The sequence below is a fragment of the Castor canadensis genome, chromosome 1, assembly GCF_047511655.1.
Source record: "Castor canadensis chromosome 1, mCasCan1.hap1v2, whole genome shotgun sequence".
Classification (NCBI taxonomy): domain Eukaryota; kingdom Metazoa; phylum Chordata; class Mammalia; order Rodentia; family Castoridae; genus Castor; species Castor canadensis.
Window position 1 is genome coordinate 58,330,094 of NC_133386.1, and position 24,203 is coordinate 58,354,296.

Here is a 24,203-nt window from a genome sequence, read left to right on the forward strand (position 1 = left end):
ATCTGTGCTCTTCAATGTCCTACTCCCCTGCTTCAGTGGGAGCACAAATGGGATCCTGATCTGGATACCTTCCTGTTCTGAAGATGCTGAACTTTCTGTTTTCTGAAAGCACTGAGTTTCCTGTGCTCTGAAGAAAGTGAACTTCCTGTCTTTGAAGATTTTTAGCTTCTTGCACTGGATGGTAGACCATCTCTCAGGTCCCCATACTTGTTTGTTGTATAGAAACACTGGATATTCCAGTTTGGAAAACATTAATATAAAGATATTACATTGTTTGGTACATTATGAATTGAAATGTTTAATCAACAAATTCTGAAAAAATTACTGCGTGATGCTTTTTTCTTTAAAAATAAATGTATTTCTATTTTCTCTCTTACACTTGCTCTTCTCTTAGCTAAAAGGCCAAAAAAGCAATGTTTTGATATTAATATTTGAATTTTGATGTTACATTCTTTTATGTTCTCAAATTCTCATAAAGATTGTGAGTTATAAATACTATTAAGAAATAATTATACAGAAGTTATCTGTGATATATTAGGAGGTAAAAAAGTACAGAAATGCCCAGAGTATAAATTTAAAAATCTACACATATATGATATGCAGAAAATCTTGCAAGTCTTTAAAAATTAATCATAGTTATTATGCATTACATTTTCTCCTGTTAATTAGCACTGTTTAATGGGAAATTTAAAAAAGTTTTATCTTTGAATATTTTTCCTTATTTCTTTAATTTTATATTGTAGAAAGTCATTTGATATCATTCTACAGATTTTTTCCTTTCATTTTGAATGATGAAATCTTCCCATTTCTGGAGAAAAATTCTAATTTTGTTTTCCTTACATATGCTTTTGCATTTTGGAAAGTAGAAGTAACATACCCTAATGTAAATATTTCAAACCCAGATAAAAGAAGAATATAAAAATTCAGTTTCACTGTCATTTATTTTTGAGTTCAGTGATGAACTAACTAGGAAAGGAAGAAAGGAATTCCAATCAAAGGCGTGTTTAGATGAAGCATGTTTCTATGGGGAAGTATTTCATCTATTTTATTGTATCATCTCAAAGATAGGTGCAATATTTTTCTTTGCCAGATTCTAAGTCATTAATTGATCTAAATTTACAGATTGAGATACTGCTGTGTATTAACATCTCAGTATACTTGTATATAGGTTGCCTTTTAATTTTGTGTCTTGTATGGAGTAACCGTTCTTCACAGGTTCATGAATAAACCTTTCTCAAATTGTGGAAAATGAACCAGGCAAGGGCACTCAGTCCTGTAAATCTCAGCTACTTGGGAGTGGGCATCAAGAAGATTGTGTTTTGAGGCTAGTCTGAGCAAAAAGTTAGCAAAACACCATCTCAACAAGTAAGCTGTGTGTGATGGTATACATCTGTAATCCCAGTTATGTGGGAGGCAAAGGTAGGAGGATCATGGTCCCAGTCTGACTCAGGCAGAAAGTGAGACCTTATTCAAAAAGAAAAAACCAAAAGAAAGAAGGGCTGGAAATGCTTGTCTACCAAACACAAGGCTTTGAGTTCACACACTAGTACTTCTCCCTCTCCCAAAATGTGGAAGATGTATTTTTCTCTTGTTTTATGGCTGCTTCCTTGTTCTCTTCTTTCTCGTGCAGGTATAAGTATAGCCTTTTCAGAGTTTAGTATTACATTACACAATTCCAATATGGGTTGAAAAGTTGTAAATGGAACAACTAATTGCATTTTCTCTGTAATATTTAACTCTTCTGCTAATTATTAATTTGTTGACTCTCTTTTCAAACTTTGTTTCATTGTTTTCTCTGTGAAAATGGAGGACAACTTTCAAAGACTTTTCCTTTGTCAGCTGGAACAATGTCCAACCTGGTCACTGGAGGATGCTGTACTAGTGTAGAAACAGGCTCATGAGATGCTATAGTGCTAGTGCAGGAGGAGGCTTGCTGTGTGGGGTCACAGTACTCTCTCAATGGCTTCTGAATCTCTTGACTTCTCCAACACTTGGCTTCTGCAATAGACATGACTGAAAAAGTAGAACCTGGTGCACTGTAGTTAAAGATGTAAATTAGAATACTGGAAAATGGAGGGTGACTCCTCCTGAACCTAAAAACGCATTTACCAGATGAAAATATACCAGCAAGAGCACAGCTACTATATAGCCAAATGAACTGAAATTATGAGTGCAATCCCATGTTTTTGTCTGCATTATTCACAATGGATAGATACAGAATCAAGTCAAGTGTCAGTCGAGGGATGAATTAGTAAGAAATGTGTGGGATATATTCACAGTGGAAGATTACACCATCTTAGGAAAAAGAAAGCTATGTCATTTCTGACAACATAGATGAAGCTAAAGACATTATACTAAGTAAAGACATTGTACTAGGTAAAATAATCTGAAGACATTATACTAAACAACATTATACTATGTACCAAGAGACAAATGTTGTATGATTTAATTAAATGTGGAATCTAAAAGAGTAGATCTCACAAAAATGGGGAGTAAAAGGGAGGATACCAGAAACTTTGGGGTAGGGTGGAGTGGGGTGGATGGTGCATACATATTGAAAGAGGAGATATTGATCAGAGGATACCAAGTTTCAGTCAGACCGGAGGCATAAATTTTAGCTGTTTACTGTACTTCACATTGACCAACGTTAATATATATTTCAAAACTGCTAAATGAATAGAGGTTTTTTTTCAACATTTTTACTACAAAATAAGGTGGCAAGGTAATGAAAGTGTTAATTCCCTTGATTTACTCTTTTGACAATATGTATATGGATGAAAACATCACAGTGTACACAATTATTATTTCTCAATTTATGAGGTAAAAAATGATGAAAAAAATCCTTTCCTGATCCCTTTTCCTGGTGGTTTTGCTTTACAGTGCTGTAGGGAGACATCTGCTGCAAAGCAACTTCTGTGATCCCCTGAAATTGGGCAGTTTTGTAGAACGATCTGTCCTTAGTGCATTGTCTTCCTTGGTATGGCTTGTCCTGGAACTCCATATGGCCCTCTCCAGTACATTCTCTTGGCCAAACAGCACAGCGACTCCTCTTCCATTCATCCAGTGAAACTCTCCTTCAAGGGAAGCTTCAATTCAGCTCTGGAAGGCTCTCGTCTTTGCTCTATCTCAGCCCTCCAGGTGATAGCTGCTCCCCATTTGCTCCTTCTATATTGTTTCGATATTCTTGACAGTCAGTGCTTCATTACTCTAATCTCTGGTTATAATTTGGAAAATCTTTATACGAAACTTTTGTGTTGAATTCACTGTATTTTCTGTCTCCTGCTGGGATGTTGACTGAGGTAGGCCTTAAAGAGATTAACGTGGTACAGAATAGTTTAAGATAATCTGCAAAAGGCACATGTATTAATGATGTGTTTGTACTCTTTTACCACTGTTCGCATTCCCTAAGCTATTTGAGAGAAGAGTATAAGAAAGAGATGACAAGCTGCTTATTATGATAGCCATTGTAATTTATTTCTTACTAACAGAACCTCAATTCTTTAGGTAGGTTCATTGTCTTCCAAAATAAAAAAAAATATGCATTTGCAATCCTTTTTGCAGAAAATAGCAATGTACCTACAGTCTTGTCAGTGGTAGACATGAATCGGAATGTTGCTTGAAAGGATCTAACCTAACTACAAGGGACCTTTTCAACCTGTCTACAGGTCTCTGGTTCATAACTTGATATGATGGTTGTTGCTAGAGTAATCATATTGCAACATAATCTATCTGGTGGCCCACTAGGATAGTGGAGCAGATAGATATAAAGCCTGATTCTTGATGATATGGCAGAGCCATCAAACCAATTCTTCCATTCAACTTTTAACTTGTTTAAGGCACTATCATTTTTGGTTTACTGTTGATTCATTGGACTCTAATCTTAACTAATGTAGATGACTCTATTTGGCATTTATTCTGTCATTTCTCATTTGTCTGGCCTCATAACATAATAGCATATCAATATTGTGATAAAGCCAGAAAGAACAAAACTCTTCCTCCTTGCCAGACTTTATTTTCTATATTTACTGTGGTAGTCAGCTTTTCCTGGGGCTTGATAATTGCTCTTTATAGAGCACTGTCACCTCCCTTGGGAAAGAGGCAATGTTGAAATTCATATTTGTTTCTATTACCTCTACTCATAACTTCAATATCTTATGCTCTTATGTCTAGCCGTTTTCTCTCCATATGGTAGGGAATATCATGCATTTATATTGGAATTTATTCTACTGAGGACTCAAAAAAATGATTTCTTGCATTTGAAAAGCCACAAAATATATATCTGAGATATCAAACTGGCATACCGCTTACTCCTTTAACATCTTAGTGAGGCTCCTTTAGGATTGGGAAGTTATAATGTCACTCTTTCCTAATATTTATTACTGAAATGTATTTTTCCTTATGTTTTGACCTTACTAACTTCAAAGACAAAATCTGGGAATTATACTTTAGTTAGAATATAAGAAGAATGTGAAAAGCCTTTGTTCTGATGGTAATAATAGCAAAAGAAAATGGATAAAATGAAAAACCATACTTTTCTGTGAAGTTATCAAATTCCTGAACTCATGGAAGCTGTATTGAACTAACTTCCTGGATAGACAAGTATTTCCCAATGACTTGTGGGAACTTCCATACCTGAAGGCTATTGCCTGCAGATGGGTGGAACTGCCCACTTGCCATTCAACTGGAGAGTGAGAAGTCATTTTCGAGGAGATACCAGCAGAATCTGTAACAAGAGTCTGGTTTGGAGGGATCAATTGGAGTCTAGAGGAGAGTCTAATGCAGAAATAAGTCACTTAATTTAATATTAACCACTCCCTACCCTAAGTCCCAGAATTCTGTACATTCACAACATTGGATGAGGGACTAAAGACATAAAATTCATGAAATCTTGAGCAATTCTTATTGTTTGGAGTTCAGGACCTTGCCAGATGTGAATTAAAGGGAAACAAAAAGTCACTGGAAACTATAACCCACTCTCACTCAATTCAAATATTGACATTCACTCCAGGATATTGAGTATTCAGCTAACCAGAATTTAATCAAAGTTCTAGTTTAGTCCCAGCTCAGTTTGAGTCTGGCAGAAATCTGCAAATCAGTCCCTTATCCTAACTGCTTGGTTATTGGGAAAGGCAGACTCTCGCCCCTACAGTCATTTCATCCCAATTTGGCAACATAGGAACAGGTCTTGGGCCTGGAATACTTCCTTACAAAGAAATAAACAGTCCTTGCAGCCTCCACTAGTTTTATCTCCTTATGTGGGGATATCTTTCTTTGCTTCTCACTCCTTTGTTCTAATAGAACATATGCAACATATGGCCTTGATTAGCCCTCCCTCATAGATCTGCCCTCTGGGGAGAGGGAATGAGATTGTTTTGATGTAGCTATAGTATGAAACTCACAATATTTGAAATCAAATATTCATTTAATGAATTTAAATGCATATAAACTTAAATCTCTGAGTGATTTGAAGACAGGCCAATAGAAATTAGCTAGAATAAGACAAAAAAACAAATTTTAAATATCAAACATTACTTATATGTAATAGTAAAGTATCTAATAACTGATTTTAAAATGAACAAAGAATTTGAATAGACATTTCTTCAAAGAATATATACAAATGTCCAATCGGCATATGAAAAATGGTCAACTCACTAATCATCTGGGAAATGCAAATAAATAACAGAAGGAGCTATTACCTTATTGGATGGCTATTATTAAAAAACAAGTGACAATAATTACTGGCAGGGATGTAAAGAAATTGGAAACCTTGCACACTGTTTCCAGGAAATAAAAATGGTACAGCTGATATGGGAAATGGCACAGAGGTTCATCAAAAGGTTAAACGTTGAACCTCTATATGATACAGCAATCCTACTTCTTGCATTTATCCTCCCCTCCCCCAATGAAATCAAGACCTCAGTGTTCATTGTAGCAATTTTCACAATAACCAAGATATTAAAAACACTTAAGTGTTCTTTGACAGATGACTGGGTAAAGTGTAGTGTATAGATATTATGGGATACTATTTAACCTTAAAAAGATGGAAATTGTGAAATATGTTAACTTTGAGAACACTAGGCTTAGTGAAATAAGCCATCAACATAAAGAAAAATACAATATTCGACTTCTATGGAGGTATCTAAAATAGTGAAATTCATCAAATCAAAGAATAGAATGGTGGATGTCAGTGACTAATCAATAGGCAGAAAGTTTCAATTAAGCAAAATGAATAAATTCTAAGATCCTGATATGCATCATTATATCTATAGTTAGCCATATGATATTTCACACTTAAAATTTGTTAAGGGCTTGGATATCATGTTGAGTTCTTTTTGCAAGAAATTAAAATAAAGTAAAAACTGTCAAATATCAGTGAGCTGCGAGAAAATATTAAGAAGTACATAGATGAGTCCCAGGAAAAACAACAGAGAAAAGTAGAACAGAAAAAATTTAAGACTTAATACTTTTCATGTGTTTTAAGTTTGATGAATATAAAGTGATTGTGGCTCAGTAAATTCAAGTAGAATAATACAAAGGAAATCAAACCTAAGCAAATCATAGACCCATTGCAGAAAACAAAGTATGAAAACATACTCTTAAAAACAACCAATAAAAAAAAGAGAGCTGTCATACGGGAGAATCATGACACAAGACCCAGAGGATATTATATTAAGTGAAATGTCAGGCACAGAAAGACAAATACTACATGATATTATTCATATGTGGAATCTAAAAAACACTGGTCTTACAGAATTGAAGGTAAAATAATGGTTACCAGACTGGAGAGTATATGGGGAAGTGCAAGGAAGAGGAGTGGGTCAATGGGTAGAATGTTATTGTTTGACAGGAGGGTGTTCTATAGCACAGTAAAGCGAATATAATTACAAACAATGCATTACATCTCTCAAAATAGTTAGAAGGAAGCAATTGGAATGTACTCACCACAAATAAATGACAGAAGTTTAAGGCAATTGAGTATGCTACTTGTCATGAGATAATTTCCCAAAGTATATCTGAATTAAAATATAATATTGTACCCCATAAATACACACATATATCAATCAAACAACTATAAAAAATGACAAATTTCTTAACAGAATAAATCAAAGCCAGAAGACAATGAAATGACACCAATACTGAAATAAGAAAAAAAGAAAATAAAAGAACATCATTCTAGATTTTTGTACCCAAGAAGCAACTGATATTTTAACCAATGGTAAAATTTTGATTGTGATTGGTCAAACATTATACTTGTATTCTACATAGGGGTTTAACATTTTTGAGTATTCTTGGGCTGGGGAAGGCACAGGTGATTTCTTATAGCATGTCTTTGCCTTCACTGACCGCACTGCTGCTCTCTCTTTAGCTTCTTACTTTCGTACAATCCACTTTAGTTGGCTTTCATGTTTACATGCCATCTTTCCTTTCTTTCACCTCCCTAACTCATGTGGGATTTGGGGAGGCTGAGGCTGTTGGGTAGGGTTGGGGCCCCTGTTTAGAAAAGCCCCAGGTCAAACTATGTGTTTGCACTAAATTTTCCAGAGGGCTATGAATTGCCTTCTAATCGAATCAACAATAAAGTGATTTCTGCCTTTTGAGAATCTCCTGTGGGTGGTAATTTGATAAGTTTATTAAGGCAGAATCTTGCCATTTCTTACTGCTTTCACTCAAAAAGCATAACATATTATCATAGTGGAGAATCAGAAACACACAATTACAGGTAAAAATCTATTGAATGATAAACACGCTTCAAGGTATTGAGCACTGGTTCAATAAACTTACATTAAAATTACTTTATGCAATATGGTAATCAATTTTATTTTAATTCAGATTTTACCTTTGCCTTGGCCTTATCATTACCATTATTTCAGTTAATTAAGTTGAGATTAGAATTTTTATACATCCATAATGAAATGTTAATAATAGTAACCTTGGCATATTGTAAATCCTGACATATTTTATGAATTTTTCTACAAAGAACTAAAGTTGCATTTAGCATAATTTGGGTGGCAATAAAGGCATGTATACATCTAATAACATTTATTTAAAATAAATTACATTCAATACATTTGTTATTAGTTTATTTTATTTTATAAACTATGCTTAATTCCCTAATCATTATAATAAAGAAAATTGTCTATAATATTTAGGAGAAAACAAATAAATTTTCAATGCAATATAGATATAAATGTGAGATAATTTGGGGAGAAAGAATGAAAAAAATCAAATTTCTAACAAACTTTCTAATTCATAAACCGAGAGTACTAAATATTATCCATTTTCAGGTCAAGAAGCTCAGATTATTATCCAAACTTAATACCCATAAAAGGGTTCAATGAAATTAATAGACCCATCCAATTCAATGGAAGATATTGCACTTATAATGACTCACTGAAGACATTATGGATAAATGACTAACATTCATTGCATTCTCCTAATGCAATGAATATTTGGTGCTCACTACATAGCTTGTAAGAAAAATAATGTAAAATATGTCTACCGAAAAAAATTTCCTGTGCAAGTGGGTAAAATTTACTTTTAAATTCTATGCTATAAGTGGAATAAAAATGGATGCTTTTGATTACTTCTAGCATGGTTGTAGGTAATATACTAGAGTTATTTTAAGTAGATATACACATTGCTATTTTTGGTAACCTTCAGAAATAATATAGTATGGCCATGTTATGATTCCTATATAACTCTGCATTCGTGTGTGTGTGTGTGTATACATTGTGCAGACAATATTATGACTATTAAACAATGTTTTCTCTAAGAAAAGAAAGCAGATACCATAGATAGGGCTTCATGATAGCGGGTATATAATCTTAGGGAACGAAGAGAGTAGTGAAATCACTGCTCCTTGTCTTCCCTAGTATCTTTCTAGATCTGGTCAGCAAATAAAAGCAGCAACTTATACTGTACAATGGATTCAATATTTGGTTGTGAAGGTTATGCTTGATAAGAATTATTTTGTTAATGTCTCCAACTTCTAATAGGGTATGTGAATTTTTAATAGAACTTGTTAAAAAAAGAAGAAAAATGTACAAGTTCAAAGGCCACATGAGAGTAAGGTAGACACTAGAAGATAACTAGAGATTAGGAAGGAATATGATAGTAAACTTTCTAAAAAAGCACAGACTGATAATAGACGTATAATACATTATTTTCTTGACTTAAATATTGGACATGAAAAGTTATAGCAGTCTTTACTTGATTCTTTTATGTAAATTTGCAAGCAAATAACACAAGTATATAAATAATTGGCACTATTATCAAAATGTAGTGTAGGAGTATTATGACACCTTTTTAAAGGAATTGTTTTCAAGATTTCAATTAGTAAACAGAATTTGTTATATTCTACAGATGACTTACTTTCAAAATAAGGTAGGGTTTCAGAACAGTCTGTCCAATAATGAATATTTCTAACTTAGGCATGTTTCCCTGTGAGTATGTTGAAAGTAAATAGAAAATAAAAGAAAGATTCTTACATAGGAAGCATGTTAAGTGATAGCCCAAATGTGTAAAACTGTTTTCAATGTTATATGTGAATATGGGATGTGTAAAACAATAACAACCAAGGTGAAAACAGAGGTCTTTCTTCCTGAGCATGGTAAGGACATGGCCCTAGGGAATTCTTTTTTTTTTTAATTTTTATTGTTTTATTATTCATATGTGAATACAATGCTTGGTCATTTCTCTCCCCTGCCCCCACCCCCTCCCTTACCACCCACTCCACCCCCTCCCTCTCCCTCTAACCCCCTCAATACCCGGCAGAAACTATTTTGCCCATATCTCTAATTTGTTGGAGAGTATAAGCAATAATAGGAAGGAACAAAGTTTTTGCTGGTTGAGATAAGGATAGCTATACAGGGACTTGATTGGCATTAATTTCCTGTGCATGTGTGTTACCTTCTAGGTTAATTCTTTTTGCTCTAAACTTTTCTCTAGTTCCTGTCCCCTTTTCCTATTGGCCTCAATTGCTTCTAAGGTATCTGCTTTAGTTTCTCTGCATTAAGGGCAACAAATGCCAGCTAATTTTTTAGGTGTCTTACCTATCCTCACCCCTCCCTTGTGTGCTCTCACTTTTATCATGTGCTCAAAGTCCAATCCCCTTGTTGTGTTTGCCCTTGATCTAATGTCCGCATATGAGGGAGAATATATGATTTTTGGTCTTTTGGGCCAGGCTAACTTCACTCAGAATGATGTTCTCCAATTCCATCCATTTACCAGAGAATGATAACATTTTGTTCTTCTTCATGGCTGCATAAAATTCCATTGTGTATAGATACCACATTTTCTTAATCCATTCGTCAGTGGTGGAGCATCTTGGCTGTTTCCATAACTTGGCTATTGTGAATAGTGCTGCAATAAACATGGGTGTGCAGGTGCCTCTGGAGTAACCTGTGTCACAGTCTTTTGGGTATATCCCCAAGAGTGGTATTGCTGGATCAAATGGTAGATCAATGTTTAGCTTTTTAAGTAGCCTCCAAATTTTTTTCCAGAGTGGTTGTACTAGTTTACATTCCCACCAACAGTGTAAGAGGGTTCCTTTTTCCCCACATCCTTGACTCTTGATTGGTGCTTCAATTTCATTTTGTGTTATAGATCTATTCAGGTGACTAATTTCCTCTTGGTTCAGTTTTGGATGATCATATGTATCTAGAAATCTGTCCATTTCTTTAAGTTTTCAAATTTATTTGAATATAGGTTCTCGAAGTAGTCTCTGATGGTTTGCTGGACTTCCATGGTGTTTGTTGTTATCTCCCTTTTTGCATTCCTGATTCTACTAATTTGGGTTTTTCTCTCCTCATTTTAGTCAGGTTTGCCAAGGGTCATGATCTTGTTTATTTTTTCAAAGAACCAACTTTTTGTTTCATTAATTCTTTGTATGGTTTTTTAAATTTCTATTTCATTGATTTCAGCTCTTATTTTTATTATTTCTCTCCTTCTATTTGTTTTGGGATATGCTTGTTCATGTTGTTCTAGGAGTTTGAGATATATCATTAGGTCTTGATATGAGATCTTTCAGTCTTTTTAATATATACACTCATGGCTACAAACTTTCGTCTCAGGACTGCCTTTGCTGTGTCCCACAGGTTCCAGTAGGTTGTGTTTTCATATTCATTGACTTCAGGAACTTTTTAATTTCCTCTTTTATTTCATCAATGACCCATTGTTCATTAAGTAATAAGTTATTTAGTTTCCAGCTGTTTGCATGTTTTTTGTCTTTACTTTTGTTGTTGAGTTCCAGTTTTACTGCATTGTGATCAGATAGTATGCGTGGTATAATTTCTATTTTCTTATATTTGCTGAGGTTTGCTTTGTGCCCTAGGATATGATCTATTTTAGATAAGGTTCCATGGGCTGCTGAGAAGAATGTATATTGTGTAGAAGTTGGATGAAATGTTCTGTAGACATCATGTAGGTCCATTTGATCTATTGTATATTTTAGATCTTGGATTTCTTTATTGATTTTTTGTTTGGATGACCTATCTATTAATGATAATGGGGTGTTAAAGTCTCCCACAACCACTGTGTTGGAGTTAATATATGCTTTTAGGTCCTTCAGGGTATGTTTGATGAAATTGGGTGCATTGACATTGGGTGCATATAGGTTGATAATTATTATTTCCTTTTGGTCTATTTCCCCTTTTATTAGTATGGAATGTCCTTCTTTATCTCATTTGATCAATGTACGTTTGAAGTCTACTTTGTCAGAGATAAGTATTGCTACTCCTGCCTGTTTTCAGGGGCCATTGTCTTGGTAAATCTTCTTCCAGCCTTTCATCCTAAGCCTATGCTTATTTCTGTCAGTGAGATGGGTCTCCTGTAAGCAACAAATTGTTGGAGCTTCCTTTTAAATCCAGTTCATCAAATGGTGCCTTTTGATGGGTGAATTAAGCCCGTTGACATTAAGTGTTAGTACTGATAGGTATGTGGTGATTCCTGTCATTTAGTTGTATTAGTTGTTTAAAGGTTTGATTGTGTGTACCTAAGTTGAGGTTACTCTCCACTTTCTTGCTTTTTCTTTTCCTGTAGTTTGGTGCTGCCTGTCCTTTCTTTTTTTTTTTTTTTACTATAAAATGCACGTATTTATTTATTTGTTTGTTCATTCATTTGGGCAGAGTCCTACTATGGTAATCCAGGCTGACCTTGAACTTGTTATGTAGTCCAGGCTGGCCTCAAATTGGGTCTTCCTTGGTGTGCATCACCACATCTGGCAGATACACACATTTCAATCTTCATTGTAAACTGTAACAAATGGCTTATGCCCATGTAGCCGCCACTTAAATAAAAAATAGAACATTTCTGTTATACCAGAGATGCCCCTTGTCTAAGTCACTCCTTAACCCTAATTGCAAGTACTGTTCTGATTTTTACTACCATTGATGAGCTTTGCCTCTTTGAGAACCTCATACAAGTGAAAATATTCAGAATGATTGTTCTCATATGTCTATCATCTTTCCCTAGAATGATTGAAGTTTATCTGTATTGTTGTATTGGTAGTTCCTTTCATTTTATTATTCAGTAGGTTCCGTTGTTTGAATGTATCACAATTTGATGATCATTCTCCTGTTGGAAGACATTTGGGTTCTTCAGTGTTTGACTATTATTTTGCATTTCATTTGGGAGGAATGAGAGTCAAGGAAATAAATGACAACCCTACCTTTTTACCTCCCCCTGCCCCAAGTTGAGATCCAATTGAAGAATAAGTCAGAAGTCAGGCTGATGATGCCCTGAAAATTGGCTTTGTCTCTCGTATAGCTGGTTGGAATATATGTCTTAGATACGTGCCTGAATTGGCTTCTGACACTTACTTTCCCAGTCACAGGCAGATTTGGCCATCTCAGGGTTCTCACTAAAGTAGAAGGGGAAAATGTACCTCTCTAAAGTGACTCCACATGCAGCTGAATCTTCATCCAAACTTTACTGGTGCAGTATGTCTCTCTCTTTAAGGGAAGGCCTTTGTACATGAGGAATTGTAGCTGAGGGCCAGGTGGTGATCTCTGACCCTGTGTATCACCTCCCTCTTAAGAGAAGTATAGGCATATGGAATTTGTGGGCTTTGCTTCCTGGGAAAAGCTCATGATGACTAGGATCCCACTGTGCTTCAGTTTACTGTATTTAAAATTGCTTGTCAGGGTGCAGTTGAATATCAAGAGTTTAATTTGATGTTCCATCAACATGAAATGATTTCAAAAACCCTACTTGTCAGAAGACAGTGCCTGTCTACCAGCTGAGATTTGGATTATGCACTCTATGTATGTTTCTTTTGTAGTTTTTATATTTGTCTCCATTCTTAGCAGGTTCTGAAATCCACTTCATACTTTGCCTGGCAATCATTTTGGTATTTTAAAGTCTGTTCATATGTTTTAATGTGTTATAATATGTGTTCCAGTTGCTAGGAAGAAATACAAAATGCAGATGTGAGCCCAAGAGTGGTTTGCTGGGTGTGCATGTGTGTGTGCGTGTACGTGTGTGTGTGTGTTTGTGTGTGTGTGTTTTCAGACAGGATCTCACTATGTAGTGCAGGCTGGTCTCAAATTAGTGATGCTCCTGCCTTAGCCTCCTGAGTGCTGGGGTTATAGTCATGCACCACCATACCCAGCTGTTTTTTTTATTTTATTTTATTTATTTATTTATTTTTCATTTTTCTTTTATTATTCATATGTGCATACAAGGCTTGGTTCATTTCTCCCCCCTGCCCCCACCACCTCCCTTACCACCCACTCCGCCCCCTCCCTCTCCTCCCCAATACCCAGCAGAAACTATTTTGCCCTTATTTCTAATTTTGTTGTAGAGAGAGTATAAGCAATAATAGGAAGGAACAAGGGTTTTTGCTGGTTGAGATAAGGATAGCTATACAGGGCATTGACTCACTTTCTGTGTGCAGAATCCCTTGAAGAATCTTTTGTAGTGATGGCTTTGTGGTCACATATTGTCTTATTTTCTGCTTATCATGGAAGACTTTTATTGCTCCATCTATTTTGAATGATAGTTTTGCTGGGTAGAGTATCCTGGGGTTGAAGTTATTTTCATTCAGTGCCCGGAAGATCTCACTCCACGCTCTTCTTGCTTTTAATGTTTCTGTTGAGAAGTCTGCTGTGATTTTGATGGGTTTACCTTTGTATGTTATTTGTTTTTTCTCTCTCACAGCCTTCAATATTCTTTCCTTAGTTTCTGAACTTGTTGTTTTAATGATGATATGTCGTGGGGTAGTTCCATTTTGTTTTGGTCTGTTTGGTGTCCTGGAGGCTTCTTGCATCTGTATGGGAATAGCTTTCTCTAGATTTGGGAAATTTTCTGTTATTATTTTGTTGAATATATTACACATTCCCTTTGCTTGCACCTCTTCTCCTTCTTCAATGCCCATGATTCTCAAGTTTGGTGTTTTGATGGAGTTGGTGAGTTCTTGCATTTTCTTTCCACAGGTCTTGAGTTGTTTAATTAATAGTTCTTAGGTTTTTCCTTTAATTACCATTTCATCTTCGAGTTCTGAGATTCTGTCTTGTTTGTTCTATTCTGCTGGATTGGCCTTCCATTTTGTTTTGCAATTCTGTTTCATTCTTTTTTCTGAGGTTTTCCATATCCTGGGTTATTTCCTCTTTAATGTTGTCTATTTTTGTCCTAAGTTCATTTATCTCTTTATTAATCGTGTTCTCCATTTCACTTTGGTGTTTATACAGTGCTTCTATGGTTTCCTTTATTTCTTCTTTTGCTTTTTCAAATTCTCTATTTTTGTTGTCTTGGAATTTCTTGAGTGTCCTGTACATTTTGGTTGACCATATCCAGTATCATCTCTATAAAATTCTCATTAGCATGTCTTCTTTTAAATTATTCTTGTGGGCTTCATTGGTTTCTTTGGCATAGTTTATCTTCATTTTTTTGGAGTCTGGATCTGAGTATCTGTTTTCTTCATTTCCCTCTGGTTCCTGTACTAATTTTTTGCTGTGGGGAAACTGGTTTCCCTGATTTTTCTGTCTTCCCCTCATTGTGCTTAGCATTGTTATTGTCCCTGTACTGTGTGCAATTGAGTATTTTCTGGATTATATTAATAGCACTAGTGATATTTAGAATGGAAGCGTGAGAGGGGATGGAAAGCAAAGAAGTTAAAGGAAAAGGGAAAAACAAATAATCAAGTAGAAAACAAAACAAAACAAAAAAAGAAACAAACAAAAAAGTTTCAAAGATATAAACAGGGAGAGACAGTGTACTAATCAACTGTAAACTGAAAAGGCATTAGAGAGACAGAGAGAGGATTGAAAATAAAAAATAAAAAGAATAAAAGTAAGAATAAAAACAAAAAATAAGTAAATGAAAGAAAAAATGTATATAAAATAAAATAAAATAAAACAAATAAAAAAATAGAAAATAAAAAACAACCCTCCAAGTTCAAATGCAATGAAGTTTCAGTCTTAATAATTTTGGTGTCCATCCCTCAGCATCCAATCCTGGAGTTGGTGCCTCAGATGTTGTTCTGTAGTTGTCTCATCAAAGGGGAAACATAAAGTAGAACATAACTACACACAAAAAAAAACAAACCCACAAAGTGTCCCAAGTTCAAATGCAATACAGTTTCAGCAAGTTTTTCAGCATGCAGGTGTAGTTCGGTTGTTTTCTCATCAAAGGTAGGGAGAGAGAAAGAAAAGAGTCTGGAGACAGGTCTGTGAATGGCTATCTGCAGCTGTGGCTTGCCTGCCCGCTGCTGTCAGCCTGCTGTTGCTGCCAACGTTATTTATGCAGATCTCTGGGGTGAGCTTAGCACTCACCTGACCCTGCCGGCTTTGTTTACTCAAAGTTCTCCTGTGCGCGAGCCACTGCTACAAGCTTTCTTCTTTCCAAGCACATTGGAGGATGTGACACTGCACCCGCGTTCTCAGGCTTGCATGTTTATTTACAGTTCACCCCTCTCCTGTGCAGTTTTCCTCCCACCACCACTTTTACAAGCTTTCTCGCTCTTGATTGCTGGGCCTGTGCTACTGCTCCTGCTGGCCGGCATGTTTGTTTACAGCTCATGTTGGAGGTGGGTCTTCCCCTCTCTCCTGTGGAATTTTCCTCCCTCCACCACTCTCACAAGCTTTCCCGCTCCTGGTTGCTGGGTGCACATCCCCGCTCCTGCCCTCTCTGGCCAGGCCCAGCTTCTTTATTTACAGTTTGTGAAGGATTCCCCTCCCCGCCTCTGGTGCTCAAGGTGCCCCACCCTCTTTGCTATGTGTCTTTATTGTTCTTATTGCTTATTACTCAGTTTCTCTTTATTCCCTGGGTGGTGGTTGGTCTGTCCAGGGGGCTATGCTGATCTGCCTAGGGCTGTCTGTGGAAGTACCACATACCGCTTAGCTCACCTTGTCCGTGTCTTTCCAAGCTGTCTGGGCACAGGTGTCTTGTGGCCCGGGGGCCCTCCTGGTTTCTTTGTTTAATGTGAAGTGGAGATTCTCTGTGCAGGCTGGAGGTGTGGAGGGGTCAAAGTTTTGCCTCTTCTCGGTTGTTTTGCCTGCAAGGTGTGTCTCCAGCATCTCTCCAAGATTTCACTGTAGGGGGCATGCTTTCTGCTTCCTTCCTCTAGCTGCCATCTTGGAATCCTCCAGGAATTCTTAATTTTTGTGGGTGTTTTGCTTGTAAGGAGTAGAATAAATGGAGATCAATATGTATACTGGCTACTATTCTCTGTGTGTGTGGATGAATGCACATCTCTGTGCGGTAAATCCTTGTAATGTCCTGAATTATATTATAGAGGAATGGCCTACCTTGTTGTGGGAGTTTGCTAGTTGAGATATGGGACACTGAGGCATTTTAGCAGGAAGCAACATTTTATTGTGCCAGCACAGACCCAGAGGACTTGTGTCCAAAGGCTGAGCCCTGAGAACAAAGGAGTCTCACCTTGTATACTTTTGCAAGCAGGTTACAGAAGCAAAAGGCAAGGTCTAATCCATATATAGTTATATTTAATTTTATTGGTTACTTTATCCTAGTGCTATGTGACTTTCTCTTCCCTGGTTCTACGTGACCTTCCTCATGTTCAGATTTCTCAGGTTTTATATCTCTGCTATGCCATCCCTACCTCCCTGCTACTTTCTCAGGACTCAGGCCTAGTCTGTTTTTTTCTGATCCTCCTCTCTGCTACAACCTCTTTATGCAAACCTGTACATTTAGATTTTTCCATATTTGATTAAAGCTAATAAAAACATTGTTTGAATGGAATTATTAAAACATGATGAAGAAAATACTTTAAAATGTTGCAGTATCAGAGGATTTACGAGTGTATGAACAAGTCTCTTGAGGTTTATTTAGGTTCTTCATCATGTCTCAGCTTATTTAGACAGTGTTCTTTTCTGTGAAGTTCCAGGTAAAAAAGTGTCCTGTGTCGTACCTCTTATCACAAGGTCGCAGCTTTTCCCAAATGATCTTAGAAAAGTGTCATGATTCCTCCTTTAATAGAATCCTTTTAAAAATAGAATGGGTGTTAAGAATTGTTTCACACTTTAGCTGTCATGAAAATGTCTTCAATGAATTGTGAATGTGGTTTTTATTATTCTGGCTATTGTGGCACGTTTATTTAGAAATACTGATAACTCTCAATTGATGGTCCAGCTTTCTGTCTCCAGTACAGATGTAATTGAGTGACATAATCCTGATTGGGGTGGATTGGCAAAAAAATGCAGAGGCATTTGGAAAGCCATAATTCTGGAACAGACCCCAAACTACATAGGAAGCTACCATCCAGTCCCACACTTATCCAACTTCAGTGCAGGTATTGCAGTCCAGTCCCACACTTATCCAACAGCAGCATTTAGAGACTCAGACTTTCTTAATGTAGGACACAACAGCTGCCAGGTTTGTATTTATAGGCTCTACCTTACTTATCCTCCCTGGAAACCCCTGTCTGAGGGCCTCTCCAGCAATATGCAGATAAAACACCATGACAAAGCATTTCCTCTTCAGTGTTTGCATAGAGACAGATGGAAACAGCTGTAAACACCTCCAGAGGAAGAAAAGATTTCATTAGAGACAGGAACCCATAAATGAAAGTGACCAGGACAACACCTCTTGGGAATGTTCAGTTCCTGTGAGTTTCATTGTGTTTTCTCATAGGCTGTAAGGTGGGGCATAGATCCCACCTTCTCCATCCTGGATATGCAATGCTACAGTGGTATTAAAATGAAAAATTCCTTCCCCAAATAGGAAATTTTGCCTTTTTCAATGATTGGAGTTCATTTTACTGAAATTTAAATTTCAAACCATTTGAGAAAAGGATTTGACAGAGGAGAGAAACACATTTCCACAGGCAAGAGGTGACTAACTGCAAAGTATAGAAAATATCTCCTGGAGACAGAAACTCCTTCTGGCATTTCATTTTCCATTTTATGTAAGAATTTATGAAGATCTTGGGCAAGAGTATTTACCATGCAACATGAGTAAGTAATAACAAAGATGCTAGAAAACTGGACATTTTATAGAAAACCCAGGCTCTTAAAGTTCAGATTTAATGGGAGACCTGCAATTCGTGATCAATTTGTGATATGCTCTTTCCTCAGTAATGTGTGGCTGTTACCATCCTGATGCTCTGGGAAAACTTTCTACAGTGCTTCTTTTATACACAGTGGTCCTCCTCTCTTTTCTACCTATTAACAATGAGGAGCACTGTTGAGAGGCTCAACTCTAAATGAAATCTTATCAGGAATTTGAGGTGATCCAGAGATGGTATCTGAGCAACTCAGGTATTATTTATAAAACATCTGGAAGCATGTGTAGCTGTTAGTCTCTCTCTAGGTTAAACCCAGAGCAATAAATCTATTTAACATCTTTCAGTTTTATGAATTTCTCCTGAAGTACTTCTACATGAATGATGCCTTGAATGTGTGTTATGTTTACTCATAGTCTCATCTAAGCTCTAGATTTCAATGGTGACTATTTTTTATTACTCAACAATGGATGAAAGCAGGATCTGGAATGTTTTCTGGAAATATATTTATTGTGAGAACAGTTGAATAGTTTTCTCTTTCATAACTAGACCTAGCAGACAGTAATCCATATTTCTGCCTAGGTAGCAAGGGGATTCAGAACTTACCCACTTTTTTCCTTAAATGCTGATTTAGGAGCTACTTAAGGTAACTCCCCAGGGCATGCATTTTTTCAGAAACTTCCTGGGACATCTGAAATATAGATCTATAGCAAAAATTTATATAGGAATTTAGTATTCTACTCTACTTCCAATGGAAAGTTTGGGTAAAATTTTGACTGCCTCTTCATCTCTTAGGAAAACAGTATTTTTCTTAGAAGGGTTCTCCATGCCACTTTTGGAGAAACTGGAAAACACCTGAGATGTTGAAGTTAGTTTTCTGGGAAAAATACTTAGCCTTGACAGTTTAAACTAGTAAGTCCATTTTTAAAAATATTTAATCACTTAATAATTTTGTACTACACTCTTTAAGTTATAAGAATATCAGCTAAGGGCTGGGTTTACAGCTCAGGGGTGGAATAACTGCAGCGTGTAAAAGGCCCTGAGCTCCCTAGCACCACAAAAAAAATTCTTGTTTCAATTTTTGCAATTCCTAATGCCAAAAAGGAGGAACTTACTAGTGTGTGTTTCTGGTTCCTGAAATTGAAATAAAAAACTGCTCTGATTCTCCAAGTTTGAATAAATTCAATATCTCATGATATATGACAGTGGGAAGGAGAAGAGGAATAAAACATCACACACTTTTTGTAAATTAAGGGATGGGTAAGGACACAAGCAGTTGCCAAATGCAGGGAATGTATTTCTGCCACTTATTCCCAGTCAAAACAAAAATTTTAAAAATACAGATTAAAATTGGATTCAGTTGTGATTTTATGTTTTCAGAAATGTCATTTACAGGAACAGCTTGTTGTAGGGTTTATGCAAAGAAGCCAGATCAGACTAAAGAAATGCATAATGGCCAATTATTTGCTTGCTAATTGTACTTGAGGGTATAAATTATATTAGTGTAATGATTATTTCTCAGAAAATAAAAGTACAGTAAGGATAATTTCTTTGAAAAAATTGTTATTTTATTTTAAGTACTTTTGGTTTAAATCATTTAATAAATGGGTTTTTCAATGAAATAATAAGACTATATTGATATATAAAGCTACAACAGATTTGTGTCTTTGCTTTAAGAATCTGTTTTATTACAATTATTGCTAATTTGGGGGAGACATATTGAATTTCATGTAGATGAACTTAGTCATGCAGAATCTACTTCTCCACTATATTCATACATTCCTTTTAAAATTAGATACAGCCCAGTAGAAAAAAGTTTGCTAAATATTAAAAAATATTTTTGCCCTTAGGATAACTCAAGTAATGCTCTGAGTAAGAGATTTCATGGCTGCCCTTTGAAAGTGCCATGTTTAGCAACAACACCCAAGTGAATGGAATTCTCATTGGCCTTCAATGAGTGCATCATTGACTATGCATTTTACGTAGGGAGTATGCCAATACAACACCAGTGGATTTATGGTTTTGCCTGTCCAAGCAATCTTCATAAATCTATTTCTTCTTTTAAGTTAGTGGGATTTTACATCTCAGGGGAAAACCTCTTCTTACACTTAATAAGTCTAATTATTTTCAAGCTGAGTATGTTCTCCTTGGTAGCCTACTGTCATCATCACTAGGACATGTTTTGTAATGTCAGATGGTGATTTTTGAAAAAAAGACCAAGTTTTGTAAAGTAAAATCTGGCCTGGTTATAATTTTGCTTGTTGTACTAGCCAATACTTATGGATAGCCACAATCTTCAAAATTACACTTGTGCACTATAGAAATCAGAAGTGTAATGCGAGCTATGGGATTAGAGCATATTTACTATGGAAGTATAATGACATATATTTTATTGATATTGCTAGCTTTACCCTCTTCCTGTTCACCCCTTATTCTTTCTTATCTTTTCCTCCCTCATTTTTAATTCCTCTGTTTCTTTCTTTTTTTTTTCTTTCTCTACTCATATCAGTCCATATATGTGTGGCCCTTTAATAATAAGAATATTAAATTCTTTTCTTAGACATTATTTCACACTGCATATAAAAAGCATTTCAAAATTAATTGAAGACTTAAATATAAGTCTTGAAGCTGTAAAAGCACTAGGAAAAAACATAGGGGACATAATATTTTTCTGGATAGTAATTTTTTTTTGTCCAAGAGCCCAGAAGCATAGAAAAAAAAGCAAAACTAGACAAATTGGATTACATAAAACTAGAAAGCTTCTTACAATGAAGAAAACAACACAGTGAAGAGACAAACACCTAGAAGTTGGGAGGAAAATTTTGAAAATTATAGAATATATCCATAATAAATAAGGGACCAATATCCATAAGTCAACAATCAAACAGCCTAATTAAAAATAGGCAAAGGATCTTAAAAACAACTATTTGAGTAGGGTAAAATGCTCAAAACAATGATTGTTGTAGAAATGAAAGTTAAAACCATAATGAAATATCACCTGACGCCTGTTAGACTGGCTCCTATGAGAAAGATGAGACGTATTTCTCTTTCCTCCTAATCCATGATCACTGATATTTTTATTTTTTCAAGAGGTTTACCTTTTCTAGCATTTCATACAATTGGTATCAAACATTATGTAGCATTTTAAAATTGGCTTCTTTCTCTATTGGATTTTCATGGCTTGATAGCTGGCTTATTTACTTTCAGCACTGAGTAACATCCCATTGTCTGGGTACGCCACATTTTGTTTATTCGTTTACCTACTGAAGGGCATGTTGGTTGCTTCCAAGTTTTAGCAAATATGCTAAAACTGACATAAACATTCATGTACAGGTTTTTACATGGACATATGTTTTTAACTCTTTTTAGTAAATACTGAGAAGTGAGGTTACTAGAGCCTATGGTAAGAATATGTTTAATTTTTCAAGAACCTACCAAACCATCTGCTAGAGATGCTGTACCATTTGTACTCTACCAGCAATGAATGGCAGTTCATGTTAGTCCACATCCTTGTAGGCTTTTGGTATCAATAGTTTTAATTTTATTCTGTAGTAATCTTGTCCATTATTTTTCATATGCTTATTATTAAGCCCGGGGAATTAAACAATATTCACTAGCATATGCTTACCAAGTTTCAAATAGAAACTGACTTCTAAAATGTAGCGGGCCCCAGCAAAACTCAAGACACTGGAGGAAGGGTAGGAAGATAGGTAGAATTGTTTTCTGCATGTCTAAACTGTAAGGTTTAGAAATATTTGGTTAAATAGTTCAATTCCTGAAAACCTTAACATTTTCCCCCAAACACTTCATCAAATAAATAAAACACACCAATACTATTCTGACAACAACAAGAAAACATGTGGGAAAACTTTAAAATAAATTTTTTTCCTAGGTCTACTGGGGGTTTAAATTCAGAACCTTAGGCTTGCCAGACAGGTGGTCTACCTCTTGAACCACACTTTCAGTCCTCTTTTTTTTTTTATAGTTTTCAGATAGGGTCATGTTTTTCCCCAGCTGGCCTTTGACAGTGATCCTTTTATTTATGCCTCCTGTGTAGGTGGGATCACCAGTATCCTCACTGATTTTTTTCATGGGCTGGCCTAGAACCTTAATTCTCCAGATCTCTGTCTTTTGAATAGCTGGGATTGTAGGCATGAGCCACCATGCATGGCCTTAGCAAGATGACCTAGAGAGGGAAATTTTATAATTGGAGGTAATTAAATAAAATGTTACATTTATACACAGTCATATGTACTATATTCTTTTAAATCTCCATTTTATGCTATGTATTATGTGATAATACATATTCATTTCTAAGTGTTAATATATGAATTTTCCATATTTATAGCCTAGTCCTCATCTCATCACTTCTAAATGGTTCATATTGTTATATCCATTCATGTTTAGGTACTAGTATATTTTACTATTTATAAGCTTATGAGTTATATAAAAAAATTACTGATTCTTTACTAGCAATATCACAAACTTTTATCCTGAGAAAGCAGTCTCAATCCTCTGGAGACAGCTTAAAGAAGCTTGTAAATAAATTTCAAACTGATTCCAAGAGTGTGAATTATGAAACTTGTAGATTAACATAGTTCATAGGAAATTATATTTAGCCACTTTGATTTGATATATTATGATCATATTCAAAATATATATGATAAAATATGTATAAAACCCAAAAGTATAAATAATATACTTATATTTCAACAAGTAAGAAAATTATAGTCATTACATACAGTGTACCTATAATTTACATTTCATAGCATTTTTGTAATTTAATTTTAGCAGTAAACTTGTGAAGAAGACATTATTTTGTCCACTTTCCAATGAGGAAATACGCTTCACAATTTTTTAAATTTCAGTGTGTATATGTCCTTGAATTGAATAACAATCAACTAATATTTGATTAGTTATCAGCTATGCCCTCTAATGTCTTCTTATACAGAAATGATAATCATGAATTTTAGACTTTTGAATTAAATGATAATAAGCAAATTAAAAATAATCATTAAGGTTTTTTGTATGCCAACATTGTAGAACACTACTGACAGTTAATTATCAGAAAACTTCAAATTACTTTCATTAAATAAAGTTTCCCTGGCAGAAACACTTTCTATTTAAACATAGTTGAAGACTCTTTTCCAGAAGGAGAATTTCCAAGTCACTTCTCAATGTCCTCTATTAAAACAGAAACCCTTTAGAACAGACAAATCAAGCTTCTCAATTTGTCAGCCGTAGGGGAGTTACATAGTTCAGAAGGAAATAAGATGGATATTTTAAATAAAATGTTTTTGGATGCCTTTCATCAGTGACTCTTTAAAGAGAGTTTATTGATTCTTCAGGCAGCACCTGAGGCAGCCCAAGATCTATTGCTCTGTCAGTTTAAAAGTGGCAGCAGACGTGCCACTTTTCCTTGGAGATCTTTCTCTTAAGACCTGAAAATTTCTACAAACCAATTGCATCTGTCATCTTCTACTTGATCTACTGAATCCCAGAGGCCATGTCTGAATGGTTAAAAGCCATAGTTTTGTTCAAAATGCTTGTTGGGACAAATTAATTTTGGGGGCAGTAACTCTGTAAATTAAAACTAAGCATTCAAACCTGTAAAAATCAATGACAGAAGCTATGACAAGGAAAGAGACACACTTAGTAGGAGTCTGTGACAGACATCCTAGAAACATGGTCTTAGGTGACCTGGCACTGGCTCTCAGAGATACACACAGTGTTTTTGTGGTAC